The 24,079-nt window shown below is 36.9% G+C and overlaps 1 protein-coding gene and 1 long non-coding RNA gene across 10 annotated transcripts in view; one reads left to right on the top strand and one right to left on the bottom strand.

Moving 5' to 3' along the window:
• TRIQK (triple QxxK/R motif containing) overlaps nucleotides 1–22,365 on the bottom strand; it is a 114,950-nt gene extending 92,585 nt beyond the window's left edge. For 2 of the 7 annotated variants that reach the window (XM_062188259.1, XM_062188261.1), the window contains exon 1: nucleotides 22,245–22,365. The gene's annotated coding sequence lies outside the window, so the exon portion shown is untranslated. Of the gene's footprint in view, nucleotides 1–3,715; nucleotides 3,874–22,244 lie in introns of those variants that run through there. The other 5 variants (XM_062188266.1, XM_062188267.1, XM_062188258.1 and 2 more) reach the window with 3 other exon arrangements.
• A 111-nt stretch (nucleotides 22,366–22,476) lies between these two features.
• LOC133758337 (uncharacterized) overlaps nucleotides 22,477–24,079 on the top strand; it is a 68,605-nt gene continuing 67,002 nt past the window's right edge. For all 3 annotated transcript variants that reach the window (XR_009865789.1, XR_009865788.1, XR_009865787.1), the window contains exon 1: nucleotides 22,477–22,556. This is a non-coding gene — a long non-coding RNA (uncharacterized LOC133758337). The remainder of the gene's footprint in view (nucleotides 22,557–24,079) is intronic.

The following is a 24,079-nucleotide window of genomic DNA, read 5'->3' as shown; positions in this document are numbered from 1 at the left end:
AAATCAACACACAAAAATCAATATCCTTTGTATACACAGACAATGCCATGGCTGAGAGAGAACTTCTAAGATCAATTCCATTCACAATAGCTACAAAAAATTAAATTCCTTGGAATGAATTTAAGCAAGGACATCAAAGAATTCAATGATGAAAATTTAAAAATATTAAGAAATAAATAGAAGAAGATACAAAAAATGGAAAAATCTTCCATGTTCATAAATTGGAGGAATCAATATCATTAAAATGTCCATACCACCAAAAGCAATTTATAAATTCAATGCTATCCCAATCAAAAAGTCAAGGACATTCTTCCCAGATAGATAAAAATGATTCTAAAATTCATATGGAAACACAGGAGACTCCAAATAGCTAAAGTAATATTATACAACAAAAACAAAGCCAGAGGCATAACAAAACCAGATTTCAAGACATACTACAGGACAGTTATAATCAAAACAGCCTGGTACTGGTACAAAAACAGATGGATAGACCAATAGAACAGAATAGAAACTCCAGAAATCAATCCATTCTTCTACAACCAACTTATCTTTGACAAAGGAGCCAAAATCAATCCCTAGAGCGAGGACAGTCTCTTCAAAAAATGGCACTGGAAAAACTGGATCTCTACATGCAGAAGTATGAAGCAAGAGCCCTACCTTAATCCTTATACCAAAAACCACCCAAAATGGATCAAAGAAATGAATCTACGATTAATGCCATCAATTATTAGAGAACTTTGGGCAAACCCTGCCAGACATTGGCATAGGCAAAGGGTTCTTGGAAAAGTCCACCGAGGCACAGGCAGTCAAAGCCAAAATTGACTGGATTACACCCAATTGGGAAGTTTCTATACTGCAAAAGAATCACTCAGGAAAGTGAAGAGGTAACCAACAAAATGGGAGAAATTACTGTAAACTATGCAACTGATGAAGGATTAATGTCCAAAATCTATAGAGCTCAAGAAACTCAACAACAACAAAACAATTCAGTTAAGAAATAGGCAAAGAACTTAAACTGACATTTTTCAAAAGAAGAAATCCAAATGGCCAACAGACACATGAAAAAATGCTCAGGATCACTAGCTGTCAGAGAAATGCAAATAAAAACCACCTGCCAGAGAGAGAGAGAGAGAGAGATCTTCCATCTGCTGGTTTATTCCCTAAATGGCCCCAGGGGCCTGGGCTGAGCCAGACGAACTACAAAAGCATGGAACTCAATCCAGGGCTCCCATGTAGGGTGGTTTTATCCCCCTCCACCCGGTTAGAATGGCATTCATACAGAAATCAATGAGCAACAAATGCTGGGGAGAATGTAGGGGAAAAGGTATGCTAATCCACTGTTGGTGAGAATGTAAACTGGTCCATGCACTGTGAAGACAGTATAGAGATACCTCAGAAATCTGAATATAAACCTACCATACTGCCTAGCCATCCACTCCTGGGAATGGATCAAAGAGAAATGAAGTCAGCATATGAAAAAGTTATCTGTACTCCCATGTTTATTGCATCTCAATTCACAATAGCTAAGATATGGAATCAACCTAAATGTTTAACAACTGAAGACTACTTAAAGAAATTATGTGATATGTACACCATGGAATACTACTCAGTGGTAAAAAAAAAAAAAAAAAAAAAAAAGAAATCTTGTTCTTGCAACAAAATGGATGAGGAAAACATCATACACAGTGAAATAAGCTAGTCCCAAAAAGGACAAACACCATGATCTGTGATAGCTAATAGAGCACCTAAAAGTAACCTGTAGAAGTGAAATTGACATTTTGACATGCATTGACTTTGAACAGCCCTTTTCTTGACTGTTGAGGAACAGTGTTTTTTTCATACTACTTGTTGAACTCTTTAATATAGAGTTAATGTTATGTGTATAAAGTTAATAGAAAATAGATCTTAGTAAAAAATAATAATTGAAATAGGAGAGGGAGGAGGAAGAAGGATGGGAGTGCAGGTGAGAGGAAAGGTACAGCGGGAAGAATCCTATGTTCCTAAAGTTGCATTTATGACATGTGTGAAGTCTGTATACATTAAATAAAAGAGTTCTAGGAAACAAAAACAGAATTATTTGATTTTAAAACATCAGGCCGGCGCCGTGGCTTAACAGGCTAATCCTCTGCCTTGCGGCACCGGCACCCCGGGTTCTAGTCCCGGTCGGGGCGCCGGATTCTATCCCGGTTGCCCCTCTTCTCTGCTATGGCCCGGGAAGGCAGTGGAGGATGGCCCAAGTCCTTGGGCCCTGCACTCGCATGAGAGACCAGGAGAAGCACCTGGCTCCTGGCTTCGGATCAGCGAGATGCACCGGCCGCAGCGGCCATTGGAGGGTGAACCAACGACAAAAAGGAAGACCTTTCTCTCTGTCTCTCTCTCTCTCTCATTATCCACTCTGCCTGTCAAAAAAAAAAAAAAAGAAAAAAAGAAAAAGAAAAACATCAGCTAACACCTTTAATATACAAACTAATGTTACAGCAGAACAGGTGTTCCAAGCACTTACCCAGTTTCAGCAAATTGTGACAGAAGTGGTCTTATTTGGAAAATTTCAAAAGGAATTTGACTACAATATTAAAAATGAACTTAATGAATTGAGAAAAAAATGTGTGCTGAATTAACCATTCAATCATATAATCTCTTGTTAAAAGCAGTGACTACTCTGGCTGCTGGAGATAGAGTAAAAACAAAGCAAATAAAAAGTCCTGCCTTAATCTGGTTTATATTCTTGTGAGAGATAATGACATCATGTAAGACCATAAATATAAAATAGTTTATTAGGTTGTGGTAAATGCCATAGACCAGGAAGATAATATAAAGGCTTGGATGGTGGTCAAAGATTCCCTTAAGAAGATGACTTTTTAATAAATACACAAAGAAAAGTAAGGAAATTGGTCATGCAGATACCTTGGGGAAGAATAATTCAGTAGAGAGAATAGAAAATGCAAAAAACCTAAGATGCCCTGACATGTTCAAAGAACAGCAAAAACACTCAGCATGTCCAGAGCAAGTGAAAAAGTTTGACAGTAGTAGTTAGAGATGAAATTGGAGAAGAAACAAAGCATCAACTCATATAGCCAGACCAGTTGAAGAGTTTTTATGAGTGAAATAGGGAGCTCCAAAAGGGTTCTGAGTAGAGTGAGGATGGAAAAGGACAGTAAAAGATGAAGTTAGAGGTACAATGGGGACTCTTATCCTTTAATTTATGCTATATATACTTTTCCCAAAATATCTGCGAAACAAATATACCAAATAAACACAAAATATTAAAAGTAATATTCAATAACTGGTATTTATTTGCTGATTATCTTAATCTTTTAATTACTCACTATACAGAAATATTTATTAAATCCAATATACAGCTACCAAAATATCATAAAGTACAAAAATACAAAAATGTATTAAATATCAAGAGAGAAATAAGTCATGCAGCAACAAATCCTAGTAGGCAATTAACAATACTAAATGATTTAACAAACAAATAAGATATAGATTTAAAGTTTGTGATTCTTGCTTTATTTTCTTGGATTTGTCAAAATACCACAAAATATACACAAGTAAAAATATTTCCTCATTGTAATACTGCCTTCCATAGAACTATGTTCTGAACCCAAACACACTGCCAGAGGCAAACAACATAAAACAAGAAAAACAAAGTAAAAGAAAACAAACCACAAATCAAAACACCTTTGCCAAATGTTAAACCAAATAAACATACCTTGCGTTGTGTCCTTGATGCTGCCAAGTCTGAACACTGGAGAGCTGCCAAAGGATAAATTGTTTCCAAAAGCAAGGTCTTTACCAAGGAAGCTGTATTTGCATCCCTGGCAAATTCAATTCCAGATACCAAAAATAATATATTCTTCGTTGCTTTTTCTCACTGCAATTCAAAATAGAGTATAAAACAGTACTAAATGGATGATCTCCAGTTCCCTAAAGGTCTATAAGACAAAATCACAGTGAAAGTATTTCCAAAAGTTGTTTCTTGATATGCTAACTCTATTACCTGTTAAAATCAAGTAAGTTTCTATAGCCAAATATATTTGGAAAATACTGCATATTGTGTCCCATTTTCACAAGGTATGTTTTAAAAATAAGGGCTGTGAGAAGCCCTCTAATAGAATATACTATTTAAGTTTATTTGACCCAATGTGTCCCAAATGGTTATCTGAAAAACAGTAGAAGATACTTTTACTATATTTTAGAGTCAAATATTAATGTAAAGAGACTTATTTGAAATTCTTTTGTCTTATTTCAATTTTAAAGAGTTTACTTACAAAACTTTCATTTAGTCAATTATAAACTTCTCAATATATTTCCAAATGTTCAATAAAAAGTAACTAAGGGTCTAGTGATTCATGATGGTTGAACAGTCACAAAATCCAATGACTTCAGTTCAGAAAGATACCAGGAAAATAAACAAAGAACCATGTTCCCAGTGAACTGATTGAGATGAATTTTCAGTAAAAAATGGACAAAACAGAGTTAGAAATGTGCTAGGGGATTCCAATACAATCCCATCAAGGTGGCATGTACCAATGCCATCTCACTAGTCCAAGTGATCAATTTCAGTTCACAATTGTTCATATTGATAGGTCTAAGAGTCAAAGGGATCACACAAACAAGACTAGTGTCTGCTAATACTAACTGATAGAATCAAAAAGGGAGAGAACGATGCAACATGGGAAGCGGGATACACAGCAGACTCGTAGAATGGCAGATGTCCTAAATAGCACTCTGACCTCAGAATCAGCCCTTAAGACATTGAATCTGGCTGAAGAGCCCATGAGAGTATTTTAGGCATGGAAAGCCAAGACACTCTGAAAAAAAAAAAAAAAAGGGGACCTAAATGAAAGGTCTCTGCAAGTGAAGATCCCAGTAGAAAGAAAGGGCCATCAACGAAGGAGGTACCTTTCTCTGAAGGGAGGAGAGAACTTCCACTTTGACTGTGACTTTGTCTAAATAAGATCGAAGTCAGCAAACTCAAGAGGCTTCCATAGCCTTGGAAACTCATGACTAGAGCCTAGGGAGATTACTGATGCCATAAACAAGAGTGTCAATTTGTTAAGTCAACAACAGGAGTTACTGTGTACTTACTCCTCGTGTGGGATCTCTGTCCTTAATGTGTTGTTCAATGTGAATTAATGCTGTAACTAGTACTCAAACAGTATTTTACACTTTCTGTTTCTGTGTGGGTGCAAACTGTTGAAATCTTTACTTAATCTATACTAAATCGATCTTCTGTATATAAAGATAATTGAAAATGAATCTTGATGTGAATGGAATGGGAAAGGGAGTGGGAGATGGGGGGGGGGGGGAGAAGGCCATTGTAATCCATAGACTGTACTTTGGAAAATTATATTTACTAAATAAAAGTTTTTAAAAAATGGACAAAACAGAACAGAGATTCCAAAGAGCAGTGAGAAGAGAGGACAGCCATGCAGCTGCCAGCCACGCGCTGCCAGTGACTCCTGCATATACACTGCCAGCACCCGACTAGGAAGCACCATCTTCCCAGGGCAAAGTGAGAAGAGGCTGCCATGGCCTGCCCCTGGCAGCTTCAACAGAGGGAGAGCTTCACGGTCCTCATAGCTCTGAGTCCAGCCTGCGGAACTGCATGGGGCCTGAATGACTACTTTGCTCCAGGAAGTAAAACTATTTTGCTTCTCTCTCCTCCCTTCACTTACGTACAAGATTGTATTTGGTGAAGTAGAGCTGCAGCTGTTCTCTGTTCTGACTCAGGGAACTGAGTTAAATTGTAAAATGATAAATACTTTGAGTTTATTTTGAAATAATCTGTTGCTTTAAAATAAAAATATCAAGGTTGGCAATGTGGTATAGTGGGTAAAGTCACTGCTTGCAATGCTAGCATCCCATATGGGCACCAGTTCGAGTTCTGGCTGCTCCACTTCCAATCCAGTTCCCTATTAATTTGCCTAGGAAAGCAGTAGAAGGTGGCCCAAGGGTGTGGACCCCTGCACCTAGCTATCTCACTCCCCAGAATATATCTAAAGGAAATAAAATCAGCATATGAAAGAATTACCTATAATCTCATGTTTATAGCAGCTGAATTCATAATTGCTAAGATATGGAATTAATATAGATGTCTATTAACTGATGATTGTATAAAGAAAATTATATATATATATATATATATATATACACTATGGAATATTAGTCATAAAAGGAATGAAATCCTGACATTTTCAACAAAACAACACAACTGAAAATCATTATGCTATGTGAACTAAGCCAGAACCCAAAAGAAAAATGTCACATTTTCTCTTATTTGTGTTAGTTAATATATAGAGATAGGATAAAAATTGTATGGATATCAGATCATTTGGTATATTGTTTTAAATATTGCTTCACTGAATCATACCATGTAAGTGACAATATTCTCTTATTCATATGTTAAAAAATCGAGGGGTCAATAGTGAAGACTCTTGGGGTACTAGTAATGCTTTGTTCTTAATTTGAGTGTTAATTATATGAGTGTGATGAGATGACAAAAAAACCCATTGTTCTGTACACATAAGTACATTTCTTGGTATGAATACTATATTTTAATAAAATGTTTTAAAATATTAAAAGGAACAAGGAACAATGAAGTAATGCATGATTTATTAATTTTTATTCAATGAATATTTACTGAATATCTAGTATGCTCTAGTTAATGAACTGGATGATAATAATCCAAGTCAAGAGTCATAATATGAAAGAACAGTGGTTTTATTGCTATAAAAGGGTAAGAGCAGGCCCCTATCTTACACCATATACAAAAATTAACTTAAAATGAATCATAGACCTAAATTTAAATGGTAAAATTAAAAAACACTAAGAGAAAATGTAGGTTGAAACTTTATGACCTTGAATTAGGCAGTAATTTCTTAGATACAACACCAAAGCACAAGTAAAGATATTAAATGAAAAAATTGAACTTCATCAAAAGTCCACGCTTTAAATAATTTGATCAAGAAAGTCATCAGGGGCAGTGTGTGTTGTAGTGGGTTAAGCTGCTACTTGCAATGCTGGAATCCCATATGGGTGCTTGTTCAAGTACCAGATACTCTACTTTTGATCCAGTTCTCTACTAATGCAATTGGGAAGGCAGAAGAAGAAGGCCCATGTACTTGGGCCCCTGAAACCCATATAGGAGACCTGGATGGCATTCCAGGCTCCTGACTTTGGCTTGGCTCAGCTCTGGCTGTTACAGCCATTTGGGGATTAAACCAGTTGATGGAAATGTTTCTCTCTCTCTCTCTCTCTCTCTCTCTCTCTCTCTCTCTCTCTCTCTTTCTTCCAGATCTTTAAAACATAAAGGAAGGAAGCAAGATCATAAAGCTGAGAAAATCTATAATGACAAGATCTGTCTTGCAACAAACACTAAAGGGAGTTTTCAAGCTGAAACAGAGACACTAATGAGTAAGAAAAAAATACAAGAAGGCAGAAAATTCACTGCTAAGAGTAACTATACAGTCAAATTCAGAACACTCTAATACTGTAAAAATAGTAAATGAACCATTTTATTTTTAGTATGATGACTAAGAAACAAATTAAAAAGTATCACTAATTAATAGATTAAGAGATAGGCAATATAGAAAGTTGTAAATGTGATATCAAAAATTCAAAATGTGGGGAAGAATAGAGTCCAAGTATAGAGGTTTTTTATTAATATGTTCCTCTTGTCTTTTATTTGCTTATTTTTCTATATTTACAATCAAAGTTAAGCTACTACCATTTCAGAATAGTTTGATTTAATCAAAAGATAGTTTTGTTAGTCTCATGATAACCACAAAGCAAAAATTCATAAGACACACATCAAAAATAATAAGCAGAGTACCAGAGAAAATCAAGGAACCACAAAATAAGACCATAAGAAATGGAGAATGAAAGAAAAAAAATAAATTACAACAAAAATTAGAAATATACTAACCAAATGAGAGTAGTAAGTCTTTCCATATCAAAAATTACCCTATGCATAGATGGAATAAATTCTCATATTAAAAGTAAGTGAATAATTTTTTTTAAAAAAAGAAGACTCACTTATATGCTACTTACAGGAAACTCACTTCACTTCTAACGACACAAGAGAATCCCAAAGAAATTAGGAGTAGTCATATGAATTAATGAGAAAATAGAAAAAATGATAAAGACCAGAGCTGAAATAAATGAAGGAGACTGAAAGGAATAGGAAAAAAAATTCAAAATATCAAAGAAATAATGAGCTAGATGATTTTTCAAACATATAAGCAATATTGACAACCTTTCACTAGACTAAGAAAATGAAAGAGAAGACTCAAATAAAATCAGAGACAAAATGGAGACATTCAACTGGTGCTACATAAATACAAAAGATTAGAGATTATTAAGTGCAACTCCATGCTAATAAATTTTATAACCTAGGAGAAATGGGTCAATTCCTAGGCACATACATCTTACCAAGATTGAATCATTAAGAAATAGAAAACTTGAACATACCAACAACAAGGAATTAGACTAAATAAGAAAATGTCTCTGATCAGAAAATTCAGGACCAGATGGTTTCACTGCTGAATTCTACCAAATATTTTTAAAAGTACCAATACAAAGGTTGGTGCTGTGGCATAGCTGGTAAAGCTGCCACCTGCAGTGCCAGCATCCCATATGGGCACCTGTTTAAGTGCCAACTACTCCACTTCTGATCCAGCTCTCTGCCATACGCTGGGAAAGCAGTGGAAGATGGCCCAAGTTCTTGGGCTCCTGCACCCATGTGGGAGACCCGGAAGAAGCTCCTAGCTCCTGGCTTTGGATTGGTCTAGCTCCAGCCATTGCAGCCATCTGGTGAGTGAACTAGCCATAGAAGATCTCTCTGCCTCTGCCTCTTCTTCTGCCACTGCATCTGTGTAACCCTGCCTTTCAAATAAATAAATAAATCTTTTTTTAAAAAGGACTAATACAAATTCTTGTTAAATTATTCCAAAGATTTGAGAAGGGAACTCTCAAAAGTCATTCTATAAGGCCAGAAATATCCTGATACACAACCAGAAAAGGATATAATAACAAAAGAAATCTAGTAGACCAGGATTCTTGATGAATACTGATACAAAAATCCTCAACAAAATACTAGCAAGCCAAGTTCAAAAGTACATTTACAAAGATTATTCATCATGACCAAGTAGGTAAATAATCCCAGGGATACAAGGATGGTTCACCACATGCAAATAAATAAATATGATACATATCTACAGAATAAATGACAAAAAATATAGTGCCATTTCACTACATGTAGAAAACATATTTATAAAATTCACATCTTCTCATAACAAAAAAACCTGAATAAATTAGTTACAGAAGGAACATATCTCAATTTAATAAAGGCACATCTAAAAAGTCAAAAAGTAACATTATGTTCAAAAGAAAAAGTTGAACATTTTTCTAAGATCTGGACCAAGATACAGATGCCCATTCTCACCAAATATATTCAACATAGTATTAGAATGCAGGCAAGAAAAAGAGAGAGTATACACAATGGAAAGGAGGAAGCCTAATTGTCACTGTTTGTAGATGATATGATCTTATAAATAGAAAACCCCAAAGACTCAACCAAAAAGTCTATAAGAACTAATAAATGAATTCAGCACAGTTCCAAGTTATAAAATCTTCAAAACTCAGTTGCATTTCTATTTGGCAATAGTGAATTATCTGAAAAACAAACCAGAAAGTAATCCCATTTACAAAAACTACACACACACACACACACACACAAAAAAAATCAAAGCATAAATTTAATCAAAAAGGCAAAACATTTCTACAAAAAAAACTATAACACATGGAAGGAAGAAATGTAAGAGGATACAAAAAATAAAAATATAAAAATAATGAATAATATCCCATGTTCATGGATTGGAAGAAATGACATAACTATAAGGTCACACACACTAACCTATAGATCCAATGCAATCTCTATCAAAATGCAAGTGATATTCTTTACAATACTAGAAAAAATAATCCTATAATTAGCATGGGATCACGCAAAAAAAACAAATATTTAAAGCAATCTTGAGCAAAATGAACAAAGCAGGAGGCATTAAAATACCTATCTTCAAAATACACTACAAAGCTATAGTAATCAGAAAACATCATGGTATTGGCATCAAAACAGACACATCAGCCAATGGAACAGAATATAAGCATAGAAATAAACCAATTGCCTGATCGTCAATAGAGGTACTAAGAATATTTATTAAAGAAAGGACAGTCCCTAAAATAAATACTGAGAAAACTGGATATCCACATGCAGAAGGATGAAAGTAGACCTTTATCTCTCATTATATATAAAAGTCAACAAAAAATGGATTAAAGATTTAAATGTAAGAAGCAAAAGTATGAAGCTCCTACAATAAAACATAGGGAAAAATCCTTTACATTATTAAGATGAATGAGAATATTTTTTATTCATAGCTCAAAAGCATAAAGAAAAGCAAACATAATCAAGGATTACAGAAAATGAAAAGCTTTTGCCCAGCAAAGGAAATAGTAAACAGAGTGAATAGATAACCTTCAGGATAGGAGAAAAAATTTGCAAACTATATATCTGACAAAGGATTAGTATCTGCTTACTGCAGCAATATTCGCTATAGGCAAGAAATAGAAATAGGCTATTTTTAAAAATGATGGATAAAGAAAATGTGGTATATTATACTCAATGGGATGCTATTCAGACATTAAAAAGATGAAATTCTGTCAGTTCCAACAACATGAATGGAACTGGAGGTCATTTTGTTAAGTAAAAATAAGTCAGACACATAAATACTACAGGATCACACTCATATATGGAATCTCAAAAAATTAATCTCCTACAAGTTGAGAGTAGAATAATGATTACCAGGGTCTGGGGAGAGTAGAGGCATTGGGAGGGGGAAAATGTTGATCAGTGGGAACTAAGGTGAAATGAGTTGTGAGAAAGGATTTTGAATGTTTTCACTACAAAGAAATGATAAATATTTGAGAATATATATATATATTTATTCGGATTTTAATATTACATCATGTACATATATATCAAATATCACAGGATACTCAATAAATATGTTATTTTATGTACCAATGTAAAAATATTTTAAAAGAGAAAGACATTCTGCATAATCAGAGAAAATATTTGTAAATCATGTATATAATAAAGATTATGTACTGAGAATGTATAAGAAACTCTCACAGCTCAACAACAAAAAGATAAATAATGCAAGTTTTTAGTGAGCAAGTACTTGGACATTTTCCTAGAGAAATATGCAAATTTCCAACAAGCATATGAGGAGATACTTAATACAATTAATCATGAAGGAAATTCAAAGCAAAACCACAGTGAGATGCCATTTCATATACACTTACGAAGCTAAATCAAGGGAAAAAAACAAACAACAACAAATGGAGCTGAGGATATGGAGAAACTGGAAAAGTAAAATGGTACACCTATAATTTTGGTGATTTCTTAAAAAACCAGAGTTTTCCACATGACCAGAAAATCCACCCTTAGACTAATATCCAAGAGAAACAAAAACTTATCTCTACACAACAACTTGTACATGAATGTTCACAGTAGCATTATGCTAATACCCCGAGTGGAAACAACCCATAATGAATAGAAAATAGAATGTGGTATATTCATATAATGGAATATTATTAAGCCATAAAAATAAATGATATACTGATGCATGTCACAATATAGATTAACTTAGAAAACATAAAGATAAGTGAAAGAAATCAGTTGCAAACTCCACTTAGTGCATCATTCCTATTACTCACTTTATATAAAATGTCAGAAATGGGAGATCAATATAGATAAGACATAGATTAGTGGTTGCTAAAAGGGTACAGTAGAGGCAACTGAGACAGGAAATTATTTGTAATGGTTAGAGGGTTTCTTTTTGAAATAACTAATATATTCTAAAATTAGATAGTGATGATTGTTGCACAACCCTATGAATATGCTAAAAGACACTCAGCAGTATATTTCAAAATGATAAATCTTATAGTTTTGAATCATATCTCAGTAAAACTATAATTAATAGTATCATAATAATGTAGATCTACAGTTATTATCTAAAATATTTGGGTCAGATGTGTCTTGGATGGTTTTAGTTTACAGAAACATAATATATTCCATCTACTATAATTCTATAGCTCCTGAAGGGATGTAGTAGAAATACATTACATGATGACATCATAGAAAAAACATTATGCTATTGCTTACATAAACAGTCCCATGCCATTTAAAGTCAGTTTCTTTTTCCACAACTTTTTTTCCCCAAAAATTTAGCAAAACTGAATTTTGTAGAAGTTCTAGATTTTGAAAATGTTAAAGTAAATAAAGGGTGATAGACTTTGTTAAGAATTATGATTTATATGTGAGTACTCCAAAAAGTTTGTAGAAAACAGAATTGATATGGGCCAGCGCCATGGCTCACTTGGTTAATCTTCCCCGTGTGGCACCGGCATGCCATATGGGCACCGGGTTCTAGTCCCGGTTGCTCCTCTTACAGTCCAGCTCTCTGCTGTGGCCTGAGAAGGCAGTGGAGGATGGCCCAAGTGCTTGGGCCCCTGCACCCACACGGGAGACCAGGAGGAAGCACCTGGCTCCTGGCTTCAGATCGGCGTAGCTCCAGCCGTAGCGGCCATCTGAGGGGTGAACCAATGGAAGGAAGACCTTTCTCTCTGTCTCTGTCTCTCTCTCTCACTGTCTAACTCTATCTGACATTAAAAAAAAAAAAAAAAAAAAAACAGAATTAATAAATAAGTTATTTTGGTGTAAAATTTTGAAATGTATATATATAGATTTTTCATAATTTATATTTTCTGTGAACTTTTTAAAGACTCCCTATATAAGTAATATTAAACATACAAGCAGTTGGCCGGCGCCGTGGCTCAACAGGCTAATCCTCCACCTAGCGGCACCGGCACACCGGGTTCTAGTCCCAGTCAGGGTGCCAGATTCTGTTCCAGTTGCCCCTCTTCCAGGCCAGCTCTCTACTATGGCCAGGGAGTGCAGTGGAGGATGGCCCAAATTCTTGGGCCCTGCACCCCACGGGAGACCAGGATAAGCACCTGGCTCCTGCCTTCGGATCAGCGTGGTGTGCCAGCCGCGGCGGCCATTGGAGGGTGAACCAACGGCAAAGGCAGACCTTTCTCTCTCTCTCTCTCACTGTCCACTCTGCCTGTCAAAAATAAAAAAAAAAAAAAAATACAAGCAGTTATCATTTTCTTAGTGACAACTAATATGGCAACAAACACTGTGTTTAAGTGTTTCACGTATTACCAGAAACTCACAAAATATTTCCTCAGGATATGTAAATCAAATCCTACTGAGAAAACGGAGTTTCCTAATGATTAATTTGCTTGCTAGAATTTGGGAAGTTGACAGGGAAAGGGATGAGATAGAGTTCACTGTCTTTCTGCTACTTGAAAGAGTATGTTCAGATCATTCACCTAAGCTATAGATTCTACATCAAGGAAAAGTCCTTACAACAAAGACTGTTGTGAGAATGAAATGACATAATTTCTATGAAAATAAAGTATTCATTAAAAAGATATATATATATATATAAATGAGCCAATATCATCTAGAAAATATCATTTTATGCCAAATCAAGGTCCAAAATTGAATACGGTTTAGATCAAATTCTACACATTCAAAGCAAGTATTTAACTTTATTATAAAAATGCCATGCAATAATCTAAACACGGTTTTTTAAATATCTAAGAAAAGAAAATCCAAATATGTTCAAATGGTCTGCAAATAATCTATCATCTCAACTTTTCATAACCCATATGTAAATTCATATATGTCTATATGCATTATATTTTGTGATATATATATTATATTTTGTCTTCAGGTAGTTCTAATTCACCCAAAAAGTGCCAGAGTGGATTACATTTTCTATCTTACAAACAGATCATTTAATTTCTGTATTATCTACCTTGAATCCCTAGGCATTCTTCAAGACCACCATTTCAATTATGCACTCCCTCTGTGTTACATATACTTGTTAACCAAACCTTTGCTCATTATCTTTGACATATAACTCACCTATTAAATAACGTACATTTATCCCTATAAGCACTTAGTGTTTTGGCATACACTTGTAAAATATTTTTAATTTCTTATAGTATGGAGGCATTAACTAGCTGATTCTTGTCTTGGGAAATGAAGTTCTTAACTCTTTGCATTAGTTTTGCTTCATTTAAGGCATAGAGATAGAAAAGAGAAGATCTGGATTATTAAATACAAAGAATGGATTCCTGATGTTAACCTCTGTCCAAAAAAGACAAAAGAGAAGCTGAAGTAAGTAAAACATTAAAGAATAAGAATTGAATAAATTTGGGGTTCTTGAAAGGAAAAATGTACTCCTAAAAACTCAAGATTTTAGTTCACGTCAGAAGCTGGAAAACTTTTTGTTTTCTTGATACAGATTTTTAGGTTTTGAGTGACAAGAGACAAAAATCAAGTTATAATGGTGTCACTAAAATTTGTAGTGTACTGAGAAGCATTACAAAGGAATGAAAGTGCCACACGTGCATCTCTGTGGCAATTACTCAACATTGCTGTTGTAGCAAAGCAGTCATAGACAATAACAAAATAAATGTGTGGCTGTGTTCCACAAAAAAACATTATTTATATACAATAAAATCTGAACTTCATACTTTTACACGTCACAAAATATTCATTTTTATGATGGTCAGCCATCTAAAAATATAAAAGTCGGGGCCAGCACCAGGGTGCAGTAGGTTAATCCTCTGCCTGCAGCGCCAGCATCCCATATGGGCGCCAGTTCTAGTCTCGACCACTCCTCTTCCAGTCCAGCTCTCTGCTGTGTCCTGGGAAAGCAGAAGAAGATGGCCCAAGTCCTTGTGCCCCTGCACCCATGTGGGAGATCAGGAAGAAGCACCTGGCTCCTGGCTTCAGATCAGCGCAGCTCCGGCCATTGTGGCCATTTGAGGAGTGAACCAACAGAAGGAAGACCTTTTTCTCTGTCTCTCCCTCTGACTGTAACTCTACCTCTCAAATAAATAAATAAATAAAATGTAAAAGTCAATCTAAGCTCCTAAGTCATTTGCTATAAGCAGAAGCCAAATTTGGCCTATTGATGAAAATTTACTCATTGGTTTTAGGTGTATCTTTAAATCTATTCATAAATTTTGGAATATTAGGTTTCATCTCAGAAAAGTACATCTGAAGATCACAAAATTTTATTTAAACCTAGATTGCTGTTATTGAATTAATCTTTACATGTGTTTTCTCCTGCAAGCATTGTTTTTTTACATTTGAGCAAATTTTTAACTAGATTTAACAAATTATTTAGAGCTACATCTATATTCTGGCAATTTGGATATACACAATTGTTTTCATGTTCACAGTGCATCATCTTATAATAAGTTGGTATCTTGGGTGGCCGGCGCCGTGGCTTAACAGGCTAATCCTCCTCCTTGCGGCGCCTGCACACCGGGTTCTAGTCCCGGTTGGGGTGCCGGATTCTATCCCGGTTGCCCCTCTTCCAGGCCAGCTCTCTGCTATGGCCTGGGAAGGCAGTGGAGGATGGCCCAAGTCCTTGGGCCCTGCACCCGCATGGGAGACCAGGAGAAGCGCCTGGCTCCTGGCTTCGGATCAGCGAGATGCGCTGGCCGCAGCAGCCATTGGAAGGTGAACCAACAGCCAAAGGAAGACCTTTCTCTCTGTCTCTCTCTCTCTCACTATCCACTCTGCCTGTCAAAAAATAAATAAATTAATTAATAATAATAATAATAATAAGTTGGTATCTTAAGGTTTTGTTTTCCCCAAAAGCACACATGAAGTCATTTAGAGTCATTTTACATAATCAGAGTGGTTTCCCTTTGTTCATCACACCAGAAATACAAATTGCAGGGGAATTTTGTTTTAAACTCTAAAACTATTGTTCTATTATCTCCTGACACTGAATACTACAGAAAAGAAATAGAAGGTCAACCTAATTTTTTTTTCCTGTTAACAACACAATTTTTCCTTTATTTATCTTTTTTTTTTTTTTTGACAGGTAGAGTGGATAGTGAGAGAGAGAGACAGAGAGAAAGGTGTTCCTTTTGCTGTTGGTTCACCCTCCAATGGCTGCCGTGGCTGGCGCATTGCGGCCGGCGCACCGCGCTGATCCGATGGCAGGAGCCAGGTGCTTATCCTGGTCTCCCACGGGGTGCAGGGCCCAAGGACCTGGGCCATCCTCCACTGTACTCCCTGGCCATAGCAGAGAGCTGGCCTGGAAGAGGGGCAACCGGAACAGAATCCGGTGCCCTGACCGGGACTAGAACCCGGTGTGCCGGCGCCGCAAGGCGGAGGATTAGCCTGTTGAGCCGCGGCACTGGCCCCTTTATTTATCTTTTTATTATTTTCTAACAATTTCCCTTTTCTCTTCTTTAGGAACAACTACTCATATTTTTGTCTCTACCTCAGAACTCCAAATATCCATATATTGTACTTCATTCTTTATCCTCCACATACCATCTTCTTTTCATGGCCAGGAGAGATTTTTCAGTCTATAACTTACACTGACTAAAATTGCTGAAAAATATAGCGTCTGTTCCTTCCTGCCTCACAAATAGGTTGCTTTTTAAAAGATTTATTTTGTTTATTTGAAAAGCAGAGTTACAGAGGGGGTTGATCTTCCATCTCCTGGTTCACTCTCCAAATAGCCCCAACGGCCAGGGCTGGGCCAGGCCAAAGCCAAGTACTTCTTCTGAGTCTCCCTCATGAATGCAGGAGCCCAAGCACTCAAGCCACCTTCCGCTGCTTTCCAAGGCACATGAGCAGGGAAGAGCCGGAACATAGATAGATACCCATATGGGATGCCAGCACTGTAGGTGGTGGTTTAACTTGCTATGCTACAATGCTGGCCCCAAAATTGGATTTTTAAGTATGTTATTGTTTTACTCAGAATAATGCTTTTCTAATTAAGGTGCCCAAGTTGTAATCCCCAGAATCACTGAGTAAATTATCGTGTGGGGCATAAGACTTTGCAGATATGACCAAGTGAAGAACCTTGAAATTGGTAAGATCATCCTGCATTTTCTGGATGGTCTTTAAAAGTGGATTATTTTTCCAACCACAAGCAGAAGGAAATGTGACTGCAGAAGAACAGTTGGAGAGATACAATACTGCTGGTTTTCAAGATGAAAGAAGTGGGTCATAAACCAAGGAATGCTGGCAGCCTCTAAATCCTCAAAAAGGCAAGGACACTGAGATTCCCTCCTAGAACTTTCATAAAGGAATGCAGCTCTGCCAATTCCTGGATTTCAGCCCAATGTGACCCAATTTTTGAACTTCAGAAGTACAAAATAATAAATTTGTGTTAAGTCACTAAATTTGCAGTAATGTGTTACAGTGGGAACAGAAGACTTATAGAGCTCGAATATTTTTAGTTTGTCACCTTTTTGTTTTCCCTATCACCATACTGTCACTTTATCACTTTTCTTTTTATATAAAATTGTCCTATCCATGGAGGTCATGTATACTTTAATGTAATAAACATCAAAGAAGTCCCTTAAAAGGCCCTCCTTAGCTTAAAATTCCTTCAGTGTTTCCATATATATATGTAGGTATGCCTCAGTGTTCTGCTGATTTCCTTTGCCTTGATTGTGTGAGACATTTTATTCCACTTGATTCACTCACAAATGCTATGTTTATCCAGAATATTTTTGCACTAAAAATAGATTATATCTACATAGTCAAGTGTTTTTCAATTATGTTTAGGAGAAATGAGAGTTGGTAGGGTGCGATGGGGAAAGTTAAGGTTGGATCCCTAGGGATAGACAATGAGATTGCGAAATCCTTTTTAAAATTCTATCTTCTCACACACACACACACACACACACAATTCTCATTGTAAGAAAGTTCAGTGATATATGGAGTCACTCATCAATATAATGTTAAAGCACATCTTATTCAAAACAGTGGTAGAGAACCATAAAACTTCAATTTGTTTCTACACATATAATGAAATCAGTGCCTAGGAAATCTTTAAAACTCAAGTAAAAATATAAGTACTGAAAAAGTCAAGTTTAACATTTTCTGTCTGTTGGAACTTCCACCTTCTCTAGATTATAATCTAGGGACAGATTTTAAACTATAATCTAGGGGCCAGCACTGTGGCACTGAAGGTTAAGTCACCACCTGCAGTGTGGGCATCCCATATGGGCACCAGTTCAAGTCCCAGCTGCTCCACTTCTGATCCGGTTCCCTGCAAATATGCCTGGGAAAAGCAGCATAAGATGGCCCAAGTGCTTGGGTCCCTGCACCCACGTGGAAGACTCTAAGGAAGCTCCTTGCTCCTGGATTCAGTCTGTTCCTGCCCTTGCAGTTGTGGCCATTTGGGGAATGAATCAGCGGATGGAAGATCTCTTTCCCTCTTTCTCCTTCTCTCTCTAATCTCTGCCTTTCAAATAAATAAATATTTTGTAAAAAAGAATAAACTATAATCTACAATTAAGACTTTGCCACAAATATCCATATAAATTATTCTGCACTTTGCAATATTTGAATGTTTTAAATGCTCTCTACATTAAGCCATCTTCCTTTTGGCTTTCCTAAAATTTTAATTTGTTCAATTGAATTGGTCTGCTATTTCTGTAACCAGGTCACTACTTAATACTACAATAGAAGAACAAAGCTACTTTATTCCTCATGCCATGCTCCACATTCAGTGGCTTAACAGCCATGCGATTGACAAGAGTCTCTCATTTATGAAAGTGTCTTCCCTTTTTGTTCCAATTAAACTGTTTGCTAAAACTCTGAATATTTACCTTTTAATTATTGTTTCACATTTCAAAATTATAATGGAATAAATCATTACTTTTTTATGAAAACATATACATATTCACTGTTTTGTTGCAAGGATACTTAATATTTCAAACCTTTAAAGATTAAATGCATGTAATAAGGATGAAAACACAAGTAGTCCTAGAACTATATGATCCATACCTATTCCACAAGAAATTTCTTGAGGATATCAAATACGGTTAAAAATCACTATTTTTCATTAAAATCACTTTAGTCATTTTAGAAAATATCCAAAACAATATTCTAAGGAATATTTTTGAGACCTTCACATGTAGAGCCAATTATATGGCTCTCAAAAACATAGATACATATAAACAAAACCTCAGAAGAAATTTAGCCTAGTTTCCTGTTTTCCATGGAAAAACTTTTTATGGGATCAGCGATTTTCAGTGAGGATGTTTTTGACATTAGAGCAAGAGAAGACTATTATTTTCTGACCTGGTTGCCCTCTAAATGTCACAATAATTAGCATCCATGAATTTCAGAGTCCCCAAAGTCAGCAGACCTACTTTAAAGACATTGTAATCATTTTAAAACATTTCCACATATTTCAAATGGCCCAGAGTTATCAACCAAAACAGGAAACCAGAGCACAAGTCCTGGCCTCAGATCCCAGCTCTTATTCATAGATCCTCTAGAAGTTACCTGATTCATACAGGATCAAAGTCTAGGCTCTGGTAGACCAGAGTCAGAAGCAATAGGACTAATTCTTGATCTCCCACCTAACGCACTGTTACCAATCAGGTAGTCAGTAAGGAGGCTGATGATGCAAATTCCACCTATCTGTTTAAACACTCATGCAAGAGCTGTTATAGAGCAGCTAAAATCTTTAAGTCCTATATAATGCTCTCTCTAATGCATTTGTCTTTATTCCAGTTTTTCTACCAGAAGTGAAGAACTGAATAAAGAAAGGAATCATCAAACAGTTGAGTAAAGAAAGGAACATTTAAGTAGTTCAAAAAATTTAAAGGCTAAAGAACAGGCTTCCTATACTCCTTTAAGTTTATTACAAATGCAAAAGATCTTTCCCTGTAATATTTTTGCCTATCCAATTGTAACACTTTAGATTTACTACTGATGCCCACTTTCACTGGTAAAGCTAAATAAGGAACTTCATCAAAAATAAATAAATAAATAAACTCTATAGTTATTTGAATTCATAAATTAGGAAAAAAGACCACATTGAAAACAACCACAATAATTTTTAGGCATAGAGAAGTAAAATGTTATAGAAGATCAATCATTTAACTCAAAGAAAGAGTTATTGAAATCAGGATAATAATAACTCAATGGTATATACTCAACATAGTAGGCTTTTTTTTTGTTCAAAATGGTCTTTGATAGAATATAAAATATAGGTATTTAATGTTTATCTAAAAATACAACTCAACATTTTCCCAAAATATTTAATTGCTTAAATATCAGAAAATGTTTTAAGAAATTATGATAAATGGATATTTGAGATAAAATATAGCTTACATGATATTATAAGACAGCAACAATTTACTGAGCATTGATAGTCATGATTGTTAATGCTAAAAGGAAAAAAAGAAGAAAATAAGGAGAATAGGGAGAGTCTCTGAAGACCCTGAAGTAGGAATGTAAACTATAGTAAATGGCATTGCAAAGAAAGGACAATCATCCAGTTCTGCTCCAAATTATGGGACTTTGGGTAAAAGTTACTCTGTTTTTCTTTGGAAGTGGGGAAGTACAAGGAAAGAAATTCTTTATTCCTACAGAAGTCGAAGGAAAATAGGTGCTCTTAATCCAGCATCCATTTATACTTCCAGCTGTGCCTTTTTGGGAAGTTAACAGTTTTCATTGGCTTCTCAAAGTGGAATATGATACCATAAAGTTAGTTTTGATTAGAATAAAAGGTGGTGTTTATCAATACTTTTAGTAAAACATATATTTTAAAAAACTAGTCATTTAAAGGAAAAAAAAGAATTTCATGCAAGAAATTTCAAGTGCTACCCAACCAGATCCACATCAATAATGGATACATGAATGGGTTTCTCCTCCACTTATAAGTAACCCAAAAATAAGAGATGAAACCACAAGACAAATTCAAGAATACCTTAAGCAGAATGATTATACTTACAGGTACTTACAAATTAAGATCAGACAGAAAATGGGTTAAAAGTACAACAACAACAAAAACTGTGCAAATTGCTTTGGTAATACCTTCACAATCAATTATTCCTCTTTAGGCAGGAAAGGCACATACAAGTAGTTCTACTTTACAGATGAGAAAACAGGTGAGAGGGTTATTGCCCAAGGGCAAAACATTAACTAACCCTGCCAGTCTCCTGACTGTAGGCCAGCGCTCTCCCCAGTGTTAGCAAGCAGTGTAAGCTTCCTTCCTGGGGATTTATTTACTCTGTATACCTGGCAGAGGGAAGCAGAGAATTTTACCTCCTTTGTGTTTTATGTTTGTTCTGCTGAAACATTTGGGACCAGGTGATAGCACTAAAGTTTAGGAGATCTGAAATGGCTGTCCGTGGTTATCATCTCTTAGTTGGTCATGAAGTACGGGCCCAACGGAAGCGAGAAAAGGGCTTTACAACACTACTAGATCTCTCCACTGCAGGGACTGAAGGGGAGATCAGATACTGGGGTCCATTCAGCAATAAATTGCCTCAACTTTGTAAGGAACTTCCTTCAGCTCCAAGAGGCAGCAATCAGAAAAAGAATTCCAGGTAGACGCCTAGTCTTGCACGTGGACACCAAACACCTCTTGGGTTCAGGGATTCACCAAACACCTGGAAATGTAATCCGTCCCCCCACACCCACCACCAACCTATCACCTAATAAAACCACCCCGTAGTGTCTGAAGCTCGCCCCTGCAAATGTTTTTAATCTGTAGACACGTGTTCATTAATAGAGCGCCAGAAAAATGCGCCAAGAGGAGTAACAGGGAAAAGCGAGGCCTACGGGGAAACTGCAAAACCCAACTGCGGCCCCAGACCTGAGCCGCTGTGAGTTGACTGACAGCAGAAAGGAGCCAATCCCTAGCCGAGTGGAAGGCCTCGGGACGTGGGCGGGACGAGCGTCTCCAGGGCCTCGCGGGCCGCTCCAGACACGCTGGCAGGGCGGGAACCGCGCCTTCCTAGGCAGCCGCGGCGGCCACGCCCACTCTCGGCCGGACCCCGCGCCCGCCAGCCCACTCCGCCCCTCCGCGATCTCCCCAGTTACGGGAAGGGGTCCTGAGTGACTGCCGGAACTACCGGGTTTCCCAAAGCTCCGGATTCCTCTTGCGGGGCCTCCCTCACCCAGCCCGCCCAAAGATCGTCTCCTAAACGCACTGGGGGCTCGCCTCAGGAGGTGCTCCCATTTTTCAGCCCCGCACCCCAAAGCGTCCTGGGCAGGGTCTCCCCAGCCCCCTCGCCCTCGCTGGCCACACACACACCTCAGCTCTGCCAAGGCAAGGGCCGACAAACTTCGAGTCCGGCTGGAAATGTTGCTGTCCACGGTCCTGTCACTCAGAAGCAGGGGCGGGACGAACCGGCCGCACAGCCCCTGCTCCCGAAAGGCGGTCGGGGGGAGAGGCGGGGCTCGGAGGGCAGGGGCGGGACCAGGCCTCAATGTGATCTCTCATTGGTCGGCATCTCTCCCGCTTCTGCGCGGGTCCTGGGAGGCGAGGCAGCAGCCCTGAGGCCTTTCGTTTTGACAGGAGCCTGAAGCTCTACCACCTGTCTCACAAGGTGACTGGAAATTAAAAGTAAGGACTGTGATTTGTTTTATAAATATAAAATGCGGAAGTATATAGTTTTGATTATTGACCAGCTCCGAACACACACACATGCACACGGGCGCAAACACCCACACTCTACTATCTGCTCTTTGAGGACGTTTCTAGATGAAATTAGGAATTGTCTTTGAAAATACGTATCCCTTCCTGATTGAAGCAGAAAGGAAAACAACCGAAACAACTTTTATAATATTTAGCTTTTAACAACCATTTAGAGTGATCAACTTAGGAAAGGATGAATTGTCTTTGAAATGTATTCCTTACCGATTTAAACAGAAAAACGAAAACAGCTTTTTATATTGGGTTAGCTTTTTAAAAAAATTTATTATTTATTTGAAAGGCAGAGTTACAGAAAGAGGGAGAGGCAGAGGAGAGAAGTCTTCCATCTGTTGGTTCATTCCCCAAACGGCAGCAACAGCAGAGGCTGGGCCAGGCTGAAACCAGCAGCCAGAAGCTTCTTCAGTATCACCCACTGGGTGCAGGGACCCAAATGCTCCGGCCATCTGCCCCTGCTTTCCCAGGCCCAGTAGTGTGGGGTTGTGTAGGAAGTGGAAAGGGAATGGAACTGGCACCCATAGGTGATGCCTTGCAGTGGGTGGCACTTAACCACGGACGCCTAATTTTAGCTTTTAACATGAGATTAATCAATTTAGGAAAAGTGATTTGTGAAACATGACCAACAAATAATATTTGGGAGTTTATGCTCAGGTACTTAGTTTTCACATCTATGAAGTGGGAATGAGATATTAAAATGTTGTTTGTTAAAGGAAACATTTGACAATCGGATACTTTAAACCTTATACTCATGTAATACTTACAGAATCCACTGAGAGATGTTGTTATTTTCCATAGTCTGAACAATGAACCAAACCAAGATTAGTTTTGTTTACTCCGTCAGTCAACAAATTAAGTGCCTGAAGACATTTTTTATGGTATTTCTGGTAAACTGAATTTAAAATTCCTTCAAAGAACTATGCCAATTAAAGTTTAGTTTTTTGTTTTTTTTTTTTTTTTTATCTTGTTCAACTGTAGGAAGTGCTCCTCAAGGCCAACCCATCATGTCTTTTTAAAAGCTCTTGAGGAAAAGCATAACATGCATTAAAAAAAAAAAAAAAAAACAAAAACAAAAACCTGAGACAAGTATAAATACACTAACCAGAAAGATTCCCTAATCTCCCATGATATCATGGCCAGGATTTGAATCCAAAGTGTATTTTTATCTTCTGCCCTCCTAAATCATTTCCTGGTCACCAGTTCCTTCCCTAGAAATAAATGTAGAGTTAAATGAGATTGTATTGATAATCTTAATTATCGTGTGTATGTGTGGGTGGGTGGGTGTGGGTGCATGTGCATGTATGTAGCTTAAAATAGTGAAACCTTTTTTCTATATATATTAAACCAAAAACAAGAAGTTTTGTCTTGTCATATATAGTACTGGTAAGTAGAAAAAAAAAAAAACTAAAATACTTCTAGACAAGTGCTTTGAGACTCAA

The sequence above is a fragment of the Lepus europaeus genome, chromosome 4 (assembly GCF_033115175.1).
Source record: "Lepus europaeus isolate LE1 chromosome 4, mLepTim1.pri, whole genome shotgun sequence".
Lineage (NCBI taxonomy): Eukaryota > Metazoa > Chordata > Mammalia > Lagomorpha > Leporidae > Lepus > Lepus europaeus.
Note: the sequence above shows the minus strand (reverse complement) of the source record. Positions and strands in the feature narration are given on the sequence as shown.